Raw genomic sequence first — 14,283 nt, forward strand, 5'->3', positions numbered from 1 at the left:
GTAATCAAAGTAGCCTACTCATGTCTCTAGATGTTCAAAATAAATTAATTTGAAGACTGTGAGTTAACACAAATATTCCTCAGGATATTAACTGGCTAAAATATTAACATTTTAAAATCTTAATGTTTAATCCACATTTTTTGAATGAGGAATTGAAAGCACATACCTTAATATATATTTACCTTATATAACCCATTCACATGGATCTAAATTCTCTTTCAATATTTAACAAAGCTACATGTATACCCAGCCTTACACTTGAAAAAGGGTGAGCATTCATACCTGAAAATGAAAGTGTAATCTGATTTCAACGGAAAGAAAGATACACTTGCATTTAAGCTGCCTAATCTTAGACAGGTTGATCATTTAATTAAAAGCATAACACAAAATTAGTTTGTTTTCAACCAACAAGTTTTAAACAGGAATATTTCTTACATATTTTGCTGCAGAAAAGATTGTTTTATCAAAGGGTATTTTGTATATCCATTTCAAATTTAAGATATTGAAAAGAATTTTCTAGAGGAAATAACATTGAGGGGGAAGAGATACTTGATAGGTGTGAGATTTCCAGATTACTCCATGTCAAACATTTTTTTTCTTTATCTGTTATTATAGTATCCTTTTACTTCAAATTCCATTATAGGGGAAAAAATAGGTATCCAACAAAATATAATGAAGTCTGCAGATAGAAATCATTTTTCAGTAATCATTCCAAGGAGGCCAGTAGAAAATACGGCCTTTTTTTTTGTTTTTTAATCTTATGAGGCCCATAAAGGGCAGCCTTCGTTTAATAGCAACTTTTGACATTTACTACTTTGCTTCTAACAAATGTTTCCCTTCAATTTATGAAGTCATAAGTGCATCATCTCTTTTCTTGAGAAATGTTTTATCACTAATATTCTGACTGCTCTTTATTTCCCATACTTGAAATGCACAGGGCTCTAGTACAATGTCCTTGAATAATAGACAGAATGCTTGTGTCTGAATATTCAGTGTTTTTAATAACGGCAGAAAGCTTTTTTTGTTTGTTTGGTGGAAGATAAGGAACAAGTTAAAAATAAAATAAAAAATAAATTGGGCGGTGCAAGGGCGGGTCAGTGGCAGAATTCCCGCCTGCCATGCCAAAGACCCAGGTTCGATTCCCAGTGCCTATACATGTAAATAAATAAATAAAGTATATAAATGAGTCCTACAGTGCTTTTATGTTTTTGAATTTGTAGATAGATTCATGCATATAATTTGGTGGTGGGGAAATAAAGTCGATGTTTTGAATTTTCAATTAATTGAAGAATAAGGCAATTGATGTCTCTTGCTTCTTTTGATTTTCTAATTCTGCCTACCTTTACTTTCATATAACAGAGATTAACTTTTGTAATATTTTAGCTAAGTACTTGCTTTTTGCATAATGCATTATTCTGTTTTTAATTCTTCCAATTCTCCTATTATCCTGATGGAATCAATTTTGCAGTCAAATATCAAGCGGTCTTTAAAAATGAATTCTCCAGTCAAATATCAAGTGGTCTTTAATAATGAATTATCTGCTTTCTTTCTGTTTTTCATAGCCATTTGTTTTAACTGGGAAGGCATGTGGTTGGTGTCTGCTGCTCCTTTGTTTCTGGTTTTAAACAGCTTCCCCAGGTACATTTACGTTCTTCATCTGCAAATGTCTCTGTTTGTGTCAGATCTGAGCTTTTTTCAAAAATGGTTCCCTCCAGTAAACAGATTAAGGATTAAGACCCACTTTGAATGGGCAGAGACACATCTTCATGGAAACTACTAATCAAAAGGTCCCACCCACAACTGGGTGGGTCACATCTCCATGGAAGCAACCTAATCAAAAGGTCCCACCGTGAACAATAGGTCTGCTTCCACAAGACTGGGTTAGGAAAAAGAACATGGCTTTTATGGGGTACACAACCACCTCAAACCAACACATATTCTCGTCTTCATTTAGCGTAAGGCAAATACTAAGAATTTCATTACGAAAAAGGAGAAGGATACATTTTAAAAAACCATGCAAATACCTTAGATGATTAAACTAATAAAACCATCTAAAAGCTCTATTGCTCCATTTTGCTGAGTACAAAGAAGAAAAGCTTGTACATTGCCCAAGGAAAGAGTGACATTTCACTTTTGTAATTCAATCTTTTCTTAAAATACATTCCTTAACTTAACACTTAATTAGAAATAGCTTCATAAGAATTACTTGATACCAAATTATATTAACATATTTGAATTTGCATTCTAATAATTATTCTTGACAAGTGTTTGCCCTTTGTAATTTGACACAAATCACAATTGCTGAGATGCTAGAAAGACACATAGTAGATAAAAAGGTAGATCGCTAATAAACACTCTTGGATTGACTTAATGCACCTGGAGCAAATGGAAGCTAATTACTATATGTTTCAGAGTTCAAGATAATCTACCCCACACACGTTTTTTTTTGTTTTCATTTCTCTCTATGACAAGGCAAGCTTTATTTCATATCTTGTGTATGCCAGTGGGTCAGCTTTTTCTCTTTTTTCTTCTGGATTACATTATATCTTTTAGATTCTTATATCTCTATAGTAGAAAAATTAACGTTCAATAATGTAACCCACATAGACTTCAAAGCCCATAGAGAGGTGATGCTTTTCTGCTACAATGAAGAGAAATTCCATATTCCTTCTTCATTGTGCAGAGTATACCTTCAACACACACATAAGTTAAGAAGTCTATTTCAATGTCTTGCCAAAGTATACATTTACTCTTGTAATAATATAAAAAATAGTTTACAATCATTGTAATAGCTTTATTTCTTGCTTAATATTTAGGGCTCTATTTAAGAGCTCTAAATTTGTTAACTTGTTTAATTCGCACAAGAACAATATAAAGTTGATATTAAAATTTTCTCATTATTACTCATGAGGAAATTGCAACTAAGTGGCTTAGTCTATTTACCCAAAGTCACATTGCATTTTCAAAATTACAAGACCAGTCACTTCCTCCAGAGCTTTATATCTTAACATTAAATTAAATGCTCTGCTACATTGCTAAAATTGAGGAGAGGCTATATTGGGCAATATTGGGATTTACTGACCAAATCCAGAATAGCCCACCCACATATGGATAAGGATATGTTGAGGGTACATGGATAACATATGGATATATAGAGGGCAGGAAGGTTGTTATTTCAGTCTGCGAAAATCTGAACCTTCATTTACCACAATAATAGATTACATGAATATGTTCTATTACTTGATATTTGAGATTCTGTACATATCTGAAATGAAAAATAATGAAATAATTTTACAGTCTCATGTTTTAGGTGATTATTCAATTAAGTGGCTCTGCTCATCCTATGGTATTCAACGAAAAGAAAACAATACATAAAATATAATTAGAATTGTATTAAAAAGTAAAATTTATTCATTCATAATCTAGATATATTCATCATCTATCTAAAATTGAGGTTAGATCATGCAAGGATAAGAAATTTTAAATGATTTTCAGTATTTTCAACTATCCAACCTTACCATGGAATACTAATTTTTTATCACATAACCAAAACCATATTCTATTATCTATTAAATAATTTAATCAATGTGTATTTTTGGTCACATGATGCTAGTCTGTTGTATTCTACTTTCTGAGACCATTTCTCCTTTCAGTAGAAAAGAGGCTTTGACTAGAAATTGACAAATTAATTTCATACATATATACATATTTTAAATACAACTAAGATTTTATTTGCATAAAAAATAAGCTTATAATTGCAAATCTTGATCGTTACTATCTTTATTTCCTCCAAGTTTAAAATCTTCATTTCTACTATAAACAAGACTCAAAACAATCCCTTTTTTGTCTGTCCTCCTTCTAAAAAATCTGCTTGTTTTTGACATTTGTAATCATTCTATTTCCTGTCTTAATGCTGCGTTCTTGGGACACAATAAAATGCCACATTATTAGGCTAGCACTAATCACAATTCAACAGAATATTTGGTGAATTACATGAATGTTCACCACACTCTCAGGATAAATACCAGTACCAATTTTATTTGATGAAAACAGAATGAAGTATCTTGACACACTTTTTGCATTACACCAGATTGCCTCGAATTTGAATTTAAATCAATTTAGTTGGCAGAATAAATATTTTATAATTCTGATTCTCAGCATTATTTTGAGATTTTTGAAATATTACTGTATAGAGGTAAAGAAATTAGGTAGAGATATGACAGTTGATTGCTCAAATCACATAAAACATTCTGTTTTAATTTAATTCAACAAATACTTGTTAAATATGTACTTACTATGTGCTAGACAATTTCATAAATGCAAGAATATAATTGTGAATTAACTTCCAAAAAAAATCCTCATTGTCAATGGATTTTAGATTCCAGAAGGGACAGAAAATAAACTAAAGAATTAAAGTAATTTCCTTATTTCTAGATTTTTCTGTATTTGTTGACTTTCCACTGCAAAATTTTATTATATTTTTCTTTTGAGTTTCCAAAATTGGCAATCAGACATACTCAAATAAACTGCTTGACTGAATAATTTTCTAACAGTAAGTTTAATACTGAAAATTATGGCCAAGTAGAATTAATGATATCAGGGTGATCCAAACCAGTCTATTCAATGTCAACTGATGAGATTTTATCGCTACAATTATTTCAATAAAAGATTCATTCAGTCTTTAAGACTATACCTGAAGAAGATAAACTTGATATGCCGAAGGCTCTAGTGGAAATAGAGAGCCACCTGCAAGAACAGATGTGTAATGTCAGCAAAGAGATGGAAACTCTAAGAAAGAAACAAATGAAAATATTATTAAAAAAAGTAATCTGTCCAGAAATGAGGTACCTTTGAATGTACATTAGTAGACTGAACAGAGCTAAGGAATAAATCTGGGAATTTGGAGTTTGATCTTCAAGTTTGGAAAGGACAGAAACTTTCCAAACTGAAAAGCAAAGAGAAAAAAAGACTGAAAAAAATGGAAATATATATATTTGTATCTATATTCATTAGAGAGATTGGTCTATAGTGTTCGTTTTTGGTAATATCTTTGGCTTTGGTATGAGGGTGATGTTGGCTTTGTAGAATGAGTTAGGTAGATTTTCCTTCTCTTCAATTTTTTTTTGAAGAGTTTGAGCAGGATTGGTACTAATTCTTTCTGGAATATTTGGTAGAATTCACATGTGAAGCCATCTGGTCTTGGACTTTTCTTTTTGGGGAGCTTCTTAATGACTGATTCAGTTTCTTTATTTGTGATTGGTTTGTTGAGGTTGTCTATTTCTTCTTGAGTCAAAGTTGGTTCTTCATGCCTTTCTAGGAAGTTGTCCAATTCATCTACCTTGTGGTATTTATTAGCATAAAGTTGTTCATGGTATCCTGTCATTACTTCCTTTATTTCTGTGGGGTCAGTGGTTATGTCTCCTCTTCCATTTCTGATCTTATTTATTTGCATCCTCTCTCCTCTTCTTTTTGTCAATCTTGCTAAGGGGCATCAATCTTATTGATTTATCTCATAAAACCAGCTTCTGATTTTGTTGATTTTCTCACTTGTTTTCATGTTCTCAATTTCATTTATTCCTGCTCCAATTGTCATTATTTCTTTCATTTTGCTTGCTTTGGGGGTTAGTTTGCTGTTCTTTCTCTACTTCTTCCAAGTGGACAGTTAATTCCTCGATTTTTGCCCTTTCTTCTTTTTTGATATAGGCATTTAGGGCAATAAATTTCCCTCTTAGCACTGCCTTTGCTATGTCCCATAAGTTTTGATATGTTGTGTTTTCATTTTCTGTAGAAGCCAAGAGTTTAAAGCAAGACCTACAGAATTTGTTGTAAGCTGCTGGCCTCGGGATGGCAGCGGTAAACTGTGGCGATTGTTATGTAGAGCAGTCTGGAAGGAAGAAAATGTTTACCCCAAACAGTTATGTTAAGTATGAAGAACACTGTGAGATAAGAATCTTGCTCCCTCAGGAAATGCCTGCATATCTATTGACATCCTGTGGTATATAACTAAGATCTGGTTGAAAATAAAGTTGTCTGATGTCTGATATAGATTTAAGCTTCAGACCCCCTGAACCCATTTGTGTCTGTCTTTCTTTTCTTCCTTTCTCTCTCTCTCCTTCTCATCATTCCTTAATATCCTTCGAACTCTTTCTACAGAAAGCAACAATTTTCATTTGCCTCAAGATATTTACTGATTTCTCTTGTAATTTCTTCCTTGACCCACTGGTTGTTTAAGCGTGTGTTGTTGACCCTCCACATATTTGTGAATTTTCTGGCACTCTGTCTATTATTGATTTCCAATTTCATTCCTTTATGATCTGAAAAAGTGTTTTGTATGATTTCAATCTTTTTTAATTTATTGAGACTTGCTTTGTGACCCAGCATATGGTCTATCTTTGAGAATGATCCATGAGCATTTGAGAAAAAGGTGTATTCTGCTGTTGTGGGGTGTAATGTTCTATAAATGTCTGCTAAGTCTAACTCATTTATTGTATTATTCAAATTCTCTGTTTCTTTATTGATCCTCTGTCTAGATGTTCTGTCCATCGATGAGAGTGGGGAATTGAAGTCTCCAACTATTATGGTAGATGTGTCTATTTCTCTTTTCAGTGTTTTCAGTGTTTGCTGCATGTGTTTTGGAGCATTCTGGTTCGGTGCATAAATATTTATGATTGTTATGTCTTCGTGCTGAATTGTTCCTTTTATTAATGAATAGTGTCTTTCTTTGTCTCTTTTAACTGTTTTACATTTGAAGTCTAATTTGTTGGAAATTCATATAGCTACTCCTGCTCTTTTCTGATTGTTATTTGCATGAAATATCTTTTCCCAACCTTTCACTTTCAACCTGTGTTTATCCTTGGGTCTAAGATCTGTTTCCTGTAGACAGCATATAGATGGGTCCTGTTTTTGAATCCATTCTGCCAGTCTATGTCTTTTGATTGGGGAGTGTAATCCATTAACATTTAGTATTATTACTGTATGAGTAGTACTTTCTTCTACCATTTTGCCTTTTGGATTTTATATGTCATATTTAATTTTCCTTCTTATTATCTTTACTCATAGTTTTCCTTTCTACACTCTTCTCCACACCTCTATCTTCTGTCTTTTCATATCTGTCTCTAGTGTTCCCTTTCATATTTCTTGCAGAGCTGGTCTCTTGGTCACAAATTCTCTCAGTGATTATTTTGTCTGAAAATGTTTGAATTTCTCTCTCATTTTTGAGGACAATTTTGCTGGATATAGAATTCTTGGTTGGCAGTTTTTCTCTTTTAGTAATTTAAATATATCATCCCACTGTCTTCTTGCCTCCATGGTTTCTGCTGAGAAATCTATGCATAGTCTTATTGGATTTCCCTTATATGTGATGGATTGCTTTTCTCTTGCTGCTGTCAAGATTCTCTGTTTCTCTTTGACCTCTGACATTCTGATTAGTAAGTGTCTTGGAGTACATCTATTTGGATCTATTCTCTTTGGGGTATGCTGCACTTCTTGGATCTGTAATTTTAAGTCTTTCATAAGAGTTGGGAAATTTTCATTGATAATTTCCTCCATTAGTTTTTTTCCTCCTTTTCCCTTTTCTTCTCCTTCAGAGATACCCACAACACATATATTCATGTGCTTCGTATTGTCATTCAATTTCCTGAGTTCTGTATATATATTTTTTCCAACAATAAATGTTGGAAAAATTCAAAATGTGTAATATATGCAGAATAGAATGCTAGAAGGAGAAGAGAGAGAGAGAAAGAGAAGTAATAGTTGAAATCATAATGACTGAGAATTTTCCAAAATTAATTTTAGACATCAGTCACAAACCCAGGAAACTCAGAGAACACTAAGCAGGGTAAGTACCAAAAAACCTATGCTTAGACATTTCATAATCAAACTGCAGAAAATCAAAGATAATAAGTAAATCTTGGAAGAAGCCAGAAGAGAAAAAGATACTTCACCTATAGAGGAACAAGAATAAGGATGACATGAAAAATTTCTTAAAAACCATTCAAACAAGATTTTTCTGACACTCAAATGCCATACAAATAAGTTTAGAGTAGCTGCTAAGTCCAATTAACATAATGACATCAGTATAATGGAGCAGTGTGATGTTTTGTGAAAAGAGAAAGTAATCAAGTCCCTGAGGACTAGATTATTACACATAATAGGAGTTGATATATCCCAGGGGCAGAACAGTGAAGGTGTATTGCTTGCTCTTCCAGGTGAAAGAAAATTACTTCTTGTGTTCTTTAGTAATAGGTATTAAGAAAAACCATCTGCCAGATCAATAGTTGCATACAATAAAGGATGCATTGTCTTTTACAAGCAATGATACCACATCTGAAACAGCAGCTGCAATTGAAGTCACCACCTGGTTAAGTTTACAATAATCCACTGTCATCCTCCCAGATCCATCTATTTCCCACACAGAGAAAGCAGGAGAGCTGAGAGGGGATGTGATGAGGTTCATCAACCCTTGGCCCTTCAAATCCCTGATAGTGGCACTATCTCTGTAATCCCTCCAGGAATGTGGTATTACTTTTGATTTACTATTGTGTTAAATTAGATAGTTCTACTGGCTTCCACTTTAGACTTTCCTATCATAATAGCTCTCACTTCATAAATCAGGAAGTGAATGTGGGACTTCTGCCAATTATTGAATATATCTATTCCAATATGCCTTCCTGAACTAGGAAAATAATGATAGAATGGGTCCAACGACCCAATGAGCTCACTGTGAGATACAACTTGAGCTAGAATTCCAGTGATCACCTGACCAACATAATACATTCATAATTCATACTGTGATGCTGGGGTCTCCCAGAATTAATTCTCTTCTGACCTAGTGTCTAATAATCCTTTAATTATCTAATCATTTCCTTTCCCCCAAAGTGCTATCACCCTGGTAAAAGTCTGTAGGCCCCTTTGGGGAAGGTTGTGAAGAAAATTAACAGTATAAACTTTTGGCAGTGGAACAGGATCCTTCTCCAAAGGAATACAAACTTCCCTTCATTCAAGGAGTTCTGGGTCTGTAAACTGTCTCAGTTCTGGAATTGACTTGGGGGCCATGATGCTGTTTTGTGATTCTAGTTACACCTTTGGTCACTTGACTTAAAACTCTTTTACTTATTCAGAGCATGTAAGAATTTAGTTGATGACCCAACTGTTTCACTTCTAGGTACCCCATAATCAACCAGCCAATGCCATAGGTTTCTTCAAGTTAGACTATTATAATTATTGCTTTGACTCTGTTGTTCATTACGGTAGTCATGCCCATCTTGTCTTCAGTGACTAAATGCTGTCATTGGTGTTCGAGTTTCCTAGCTGCCAGAATGCAATATATCAGAAACAGAAGACTTTTAAAAGGGGAATTTGATAAGTTGCTAGTTTATATTCTAAGGTTGAGAAAATGTCCCAATTAAGCAAGTCTATAGAAATGTCCAATCTAGGGCATCCAGAGAAAGATACCTTGGTTCAAGAAGGCCAATGAAGTTCAGGGTTTCTCTCTCAAGTGAAAGGGCACAAGATGAACACAGTCATAGTTTCTCTCTGGAAAGGCACATGGCGAGCATGGTGTCATCTGCTAGCTTCTTCTCCTGGCTTCCTGTTTCATGAAGCACCCTGGAAGGTATTTTCTTTCTTCATCTCTAAATGTTGCTGGTTGGTGGACTCTGCTTCTCATGACTATGTCATTCTACTCTGCTCTCTCTGAATCACCTTCATTCTTCAAAATGTTTCCTCTTTTATAGGACCCCAGAAACTTATCAAGACCCACCCAAATGGGCAGAGATATGTCGTCACCTAATCCAGTTTAATGACCACTCTTGATTGGGTTACACTTCCAGGGAGATGATCTAGTTACATATCCAAACATACATTATTGAATACAGATGATTCTGCCTTCATGAAATGGGATTTTTATTAAAACATGGCTTTTCTATGGGACATACATCCTTTCAAACCAGCACAATTGGCAACTATGAACCTGGGATCTGATTATCCCCATTGTGTTAAGAATCCAAGTTTAGTGGTAGCAGTTCATGCAGTCATATCTGACCTTCAGAGAAGAGTAACTACATAAGTCTTCCATGTCAACAAATTCAACTTGATCTAATTTTATATTCCTTCCACCATTATCTCAAGCTTTACCATCCATTCCCACACATATACCCCTGATTACAAATTATATAAATAGGGAAAATCATGCAGTTCTTTTCAGAGTGTAATGTACCTCCTCATGAGCCACATACTTTGTGCTTCACCTTTCAGGGACCATTGGGACTTTGGTTTAGTTATATTTTAAGAAGAAAAGATGAATGATCAGAGTAGGTCATGAGAAGAATTAGCCATTTTCCTCGGGGCATTCATTATAGTTTTATCATGAAATAAGGTTAGTCTCTTCAGAAAGGTGTGAAAGCTATTTCCTCAGGGAAGGCAGTTACAAATGTGTAAGGTATAGCAGGGCTAATATCTCCAGGTGGAGATAGGATGGCTAAATTCTCAGGGCATTCTGTTATAAGTTTATCTGACAAGATTCAGCAGAATCTAGGGTTTCAATGTTCCCTAGATTCTGAAATGTTATCATTTTCAGCCCATATGCCACCATTCCAATTTTTAGGATCCCACTCCTTCCCAATCAACGCTCTCACTTTAGCCACAGATACCTCACAAGGTTGCAAATTCAATTTGCATTGTAATTTGGCCATTCACACAGTAATACTCTGTGTCTGGTTTTCAGAAATCTCAAGTCTGCAGCTATAGGAAATAAGAATTTCTTTCAGAGTACACATAGAAACGTTCATGCCCTTCATACAGTGCTTGAGCTGGGAATTTGAAGCTTTGAGTGAAACCCTTTCTTTAACAACTATATCCAGTGTATTTAAAAACAATCAACCCATGTCATTAATTCCATGAAACTCTGCTTGGATATCAAATAAACTGGTACCCAGAGCCTTGCCTCTTATAACATTTTGAGTAGTATATACAGTGGTAATATTTTGCATATCACTATAGCCAGTTTATACCATGGACTAAAGTGCCATCTTGATCATTACAAATAGTCATTATTAGTTTTGATTTAATTGGATTAGGGAACTAATTCTAAAAACACCACAACCAAAAAGAAATCTCATTCTTAACATTCTGTATTAGTCAGGGTTTTCTAAAAAAAGCAGAACCAGAAGGATACATAGGTAAATATTTTCAGATTACAGGAACTGACTCACACAACCATGGGGTTTGGCAAATCTGAATTTTTTTTAGGGTAAGGTGCATATTAGGAACTCCAATGATGGTGTTGATTAATTCCCCCAAGAAAGAATGGCTGGCCAAAATAGAGAAATTCTTCTTTCTGACTGCTGAAATCATCAGTCCTCAGTTTAAAGGCCTTCAACTGGCTGGATGTGACTTCTCTCATTGCTGCAGGCAATCTCTCTTGTTTATTTTAGATGGCAATTATCCATAGATGTAATCAATGAACTAATTATTTAAATCCATGAAATACCCTCTCAGTAACAATCAAGCCACTGCTTGCTTGACCAAATAACCGGTCAACAAACCAATTGACATGTGAACTTAACCATAACAATGGTTCAGAACATAACAAAGAAGTTCAGAAAGGTACCGATCATTTGATGTCATGTCACATATATATGTTGCTTTTATATTTATATATATGCTATATATATTATATGCACACATATGTATATACAAATACATACATATCCATGTACCACATGTTTAAGAGTGTGGCTCATATGAATTACATGGTACACATTCTCTTCAATACTTTAATAACAAAGTTGTCTTTGACCTTCAGGGAAGATACGATTATAATCAGACTTCATTTGTTTTGTCAGTAAACTCTCAGAAATCAAATCTAAAATTATTTGAGTTAGTTTCACTTATAACTTAAAAACTGACTCAATTTTAATAGTCTTCCATAATATGTGCATCCTGTTGCTAGTGCTTGACACTCAATTATGATGTGAAATGTCTAAATAATAATCCACTGGATTCATGCCTAAATCTAATATGCCTAGATTTACTAGGAAGGTTACTATCAATTCCTATAGGTGCTCCTGTACAAAATAAATATGCAAGGCATTGCAGAATTAGCCTCACAGTGCATCAACAAATATACCAGCAAGGCAAAGTTCACTGTTAAATTATTGATAAGCCATTTCAGCCTCTTCCAATTCTTTTCAATACAGAAGTAAACAACCATGAAAAAGGCCATAAAAATGGCCGATTAATTAGGCAATACTGGTCTGGTGGCTGTTTTAACAATATAAGTCTATATCATGCACAATTCATAATTTTGAGTTTATTATATTTCCTTAATATAAAAAGAGTCACTAAAATAAGTTCAAACCATTTAGGTATGTCAGGACTCCTCTCTGTTATTTTATTTTGTTTTATTTTATTTGCATGTGTAGATAGATTGTTACTTTTTTTAATATCCATGATAACCATATAAATGTTTTCTTTACAATTAAGAAGATTTAAGTCATTAATTGCAGATAGGCATTTTTGTATGCACACTCATAGGAAGAATTTATGTGAAAAAAATAATTCCCTACAATGTAGTGAAATCAAAATGAGCTTTATAGATTTTGTCCTATACCCAAGAATATATTAAGAAAAAAATAAAGCAAGTATCATGGTTTTATATTGTAAAGGCGCAAAGCATGGATATTATAGTTTATTTGCTTTATAAAGCTTAAAAAAGCAATATACACATGAACACCTATTGCCAAAATTAATATCTATTGCAGTGATGTACATTGGGAAGATACACTTTAAAAAGATTTAGAATTAATGATATGAGAAGGAAGCAGAATATGGATGTTTTAATACCAAAACTTTACCATTATATTTTTCTTCACTTTGTTGCATTAGTAAAATAGAAGGCAAATATTTTCCCTATAATTCTTGGATGTTCTGAAGATTAAGCAAGTCCTGTATACCCTCTAAGAAAACAGTTTTGGTTTTTCAGTTGAAATATTTAAGCGCTAGATTTATTGGAATGGTGAGCAGCCCTTGGGAAAAGTAGTCAATGGTCCAGGATTAATCAGAAGTGTGAATTTACCCAAGGAACACTATAAAAATAATCTGAAAACCTAAAATACCATAGGATATAAAAATGGCTGCCTTTTATCCAGTATCCACATAAATTAAAAATTTTATATAATCTGCACTCAAAGCCAAGTTACTTATTAAAGTAAGTATTGACTGTAAACAGTATTGACTGTAAAACAGTCAAGTTACTTATTAGTATGTGCAAAAGTGATTCACTTTTTATTGGCGGCTGAATCATGCCCCCCTCCAAAAAGACATGTTCAGTGCCAACCCCTGATCCTGTTGGCATGAGTCCATTTATAAACAGGGACTTTTAAATATGTCATTAGTCAAGGTTTGTTCAAATTGGTTGAGGATGGGCATGCACCCAAAATGGCTGAAGTCCTTAGAAGCAAAAAAAAAAAAAATTGTATACAAAAGGGATAAGCCACAGAGTGCCACCAGAAACTTTAAGTCAATAAAACCTGGAAAAGAAAGGAAAGGGCACTGCCATGCATAATGCCAAATGACAGAAAAGCCAAGGAACCCCAAAGATTGTCTGCTGGTCAGAAGATATTGATCTCAGGAGGAAATAAGCCTTCTAACCTTATCAAGGTCAAAGTTAAGGTCTTGTTGTTAAGCTAATCTATTGTATGGTCTTTAGTGACCAGAAAACAGAAACACTATTTCATTAACAGAATCTCCATTCCCTGGTAAGAATGGCCTTTACCTATGCCACGAGACTTCATTCTTGGTCTTTGAATACCCATGTGTGAAACCACCCAAAGAAAACTTGGATCCATGAGTTATACCCCAAACATAAATAATAGTTGAATGAGTGGAGAAGCCACTGAGGAAGAAATCCAAATAATCTTCAGATTCCTGAGTTAGAAGAGTCAGTCATTGGTAATACCCAGATACAAACAGAATATGTCAAATCTATCTGAATTGCCATAGTATAGGTTAATTGGTGTTTTGTTTCACAATATGTGAAGAAACACTTTATGCAAATTAAACATGATACTTGAATAAAATACACTGTACTTACATCTGACTGGTAATTTAGCTTATTCTGGCTCCAATATCTGAGAACTTGTTAGTGGAACTTCTTTTCACTTCTTGCCCCATTCCTACTATGATACATAAATAAGGAAGCCCATACAATACTCCTATCCAGTGAAAGTTACTTCAGCCCTTTCTTCTCCCCTCACTTATTACTCTCCAGGAGAGTAATAACCA

General features: G+C 33.9%; 1 long non-coding RNA gene across 3 annotated transcripts in view; it reads right to left on the bottom strand.

The window, feature by feature from the left end:
* LOC143690139 (uncharacterized) overlaps nucleotides 1-14,283 on the bottom strand; it is a 73,094-nt gene that overhangs the window by 44,932 nt on the left and 13,879 nt on the right. For all 3 annotated transcript variants that reach the window (XR_013179008.1, XR_013179006.1, XR_013179007.1), the window contains exon 2: nucleotides 4,694-4,746. This is a non-coding gene — a long non-coding RNA (uncharacterized LOC143690139). The remainder of the gene's footprint in view (nucleotides 1-4,693; nucleotides 4,747-14,283) is intronic.

Source organism: Tamandua tetradactyla, chromosome 7 (assembly GCF_023851605.1).
Source record: "Tamandua tetradactyla isolate mTamTet1 chromosome 7, mTamTet1.pri, whole genome shotgun sequence".
Taxonomy (NCBI): domain Eukaryota; kingdom Metazoa; phylum Chordata; class Mammalia; order Pilosa; family Myrmecophagidae; genus Tamandua; species Tamandua tetradactyla.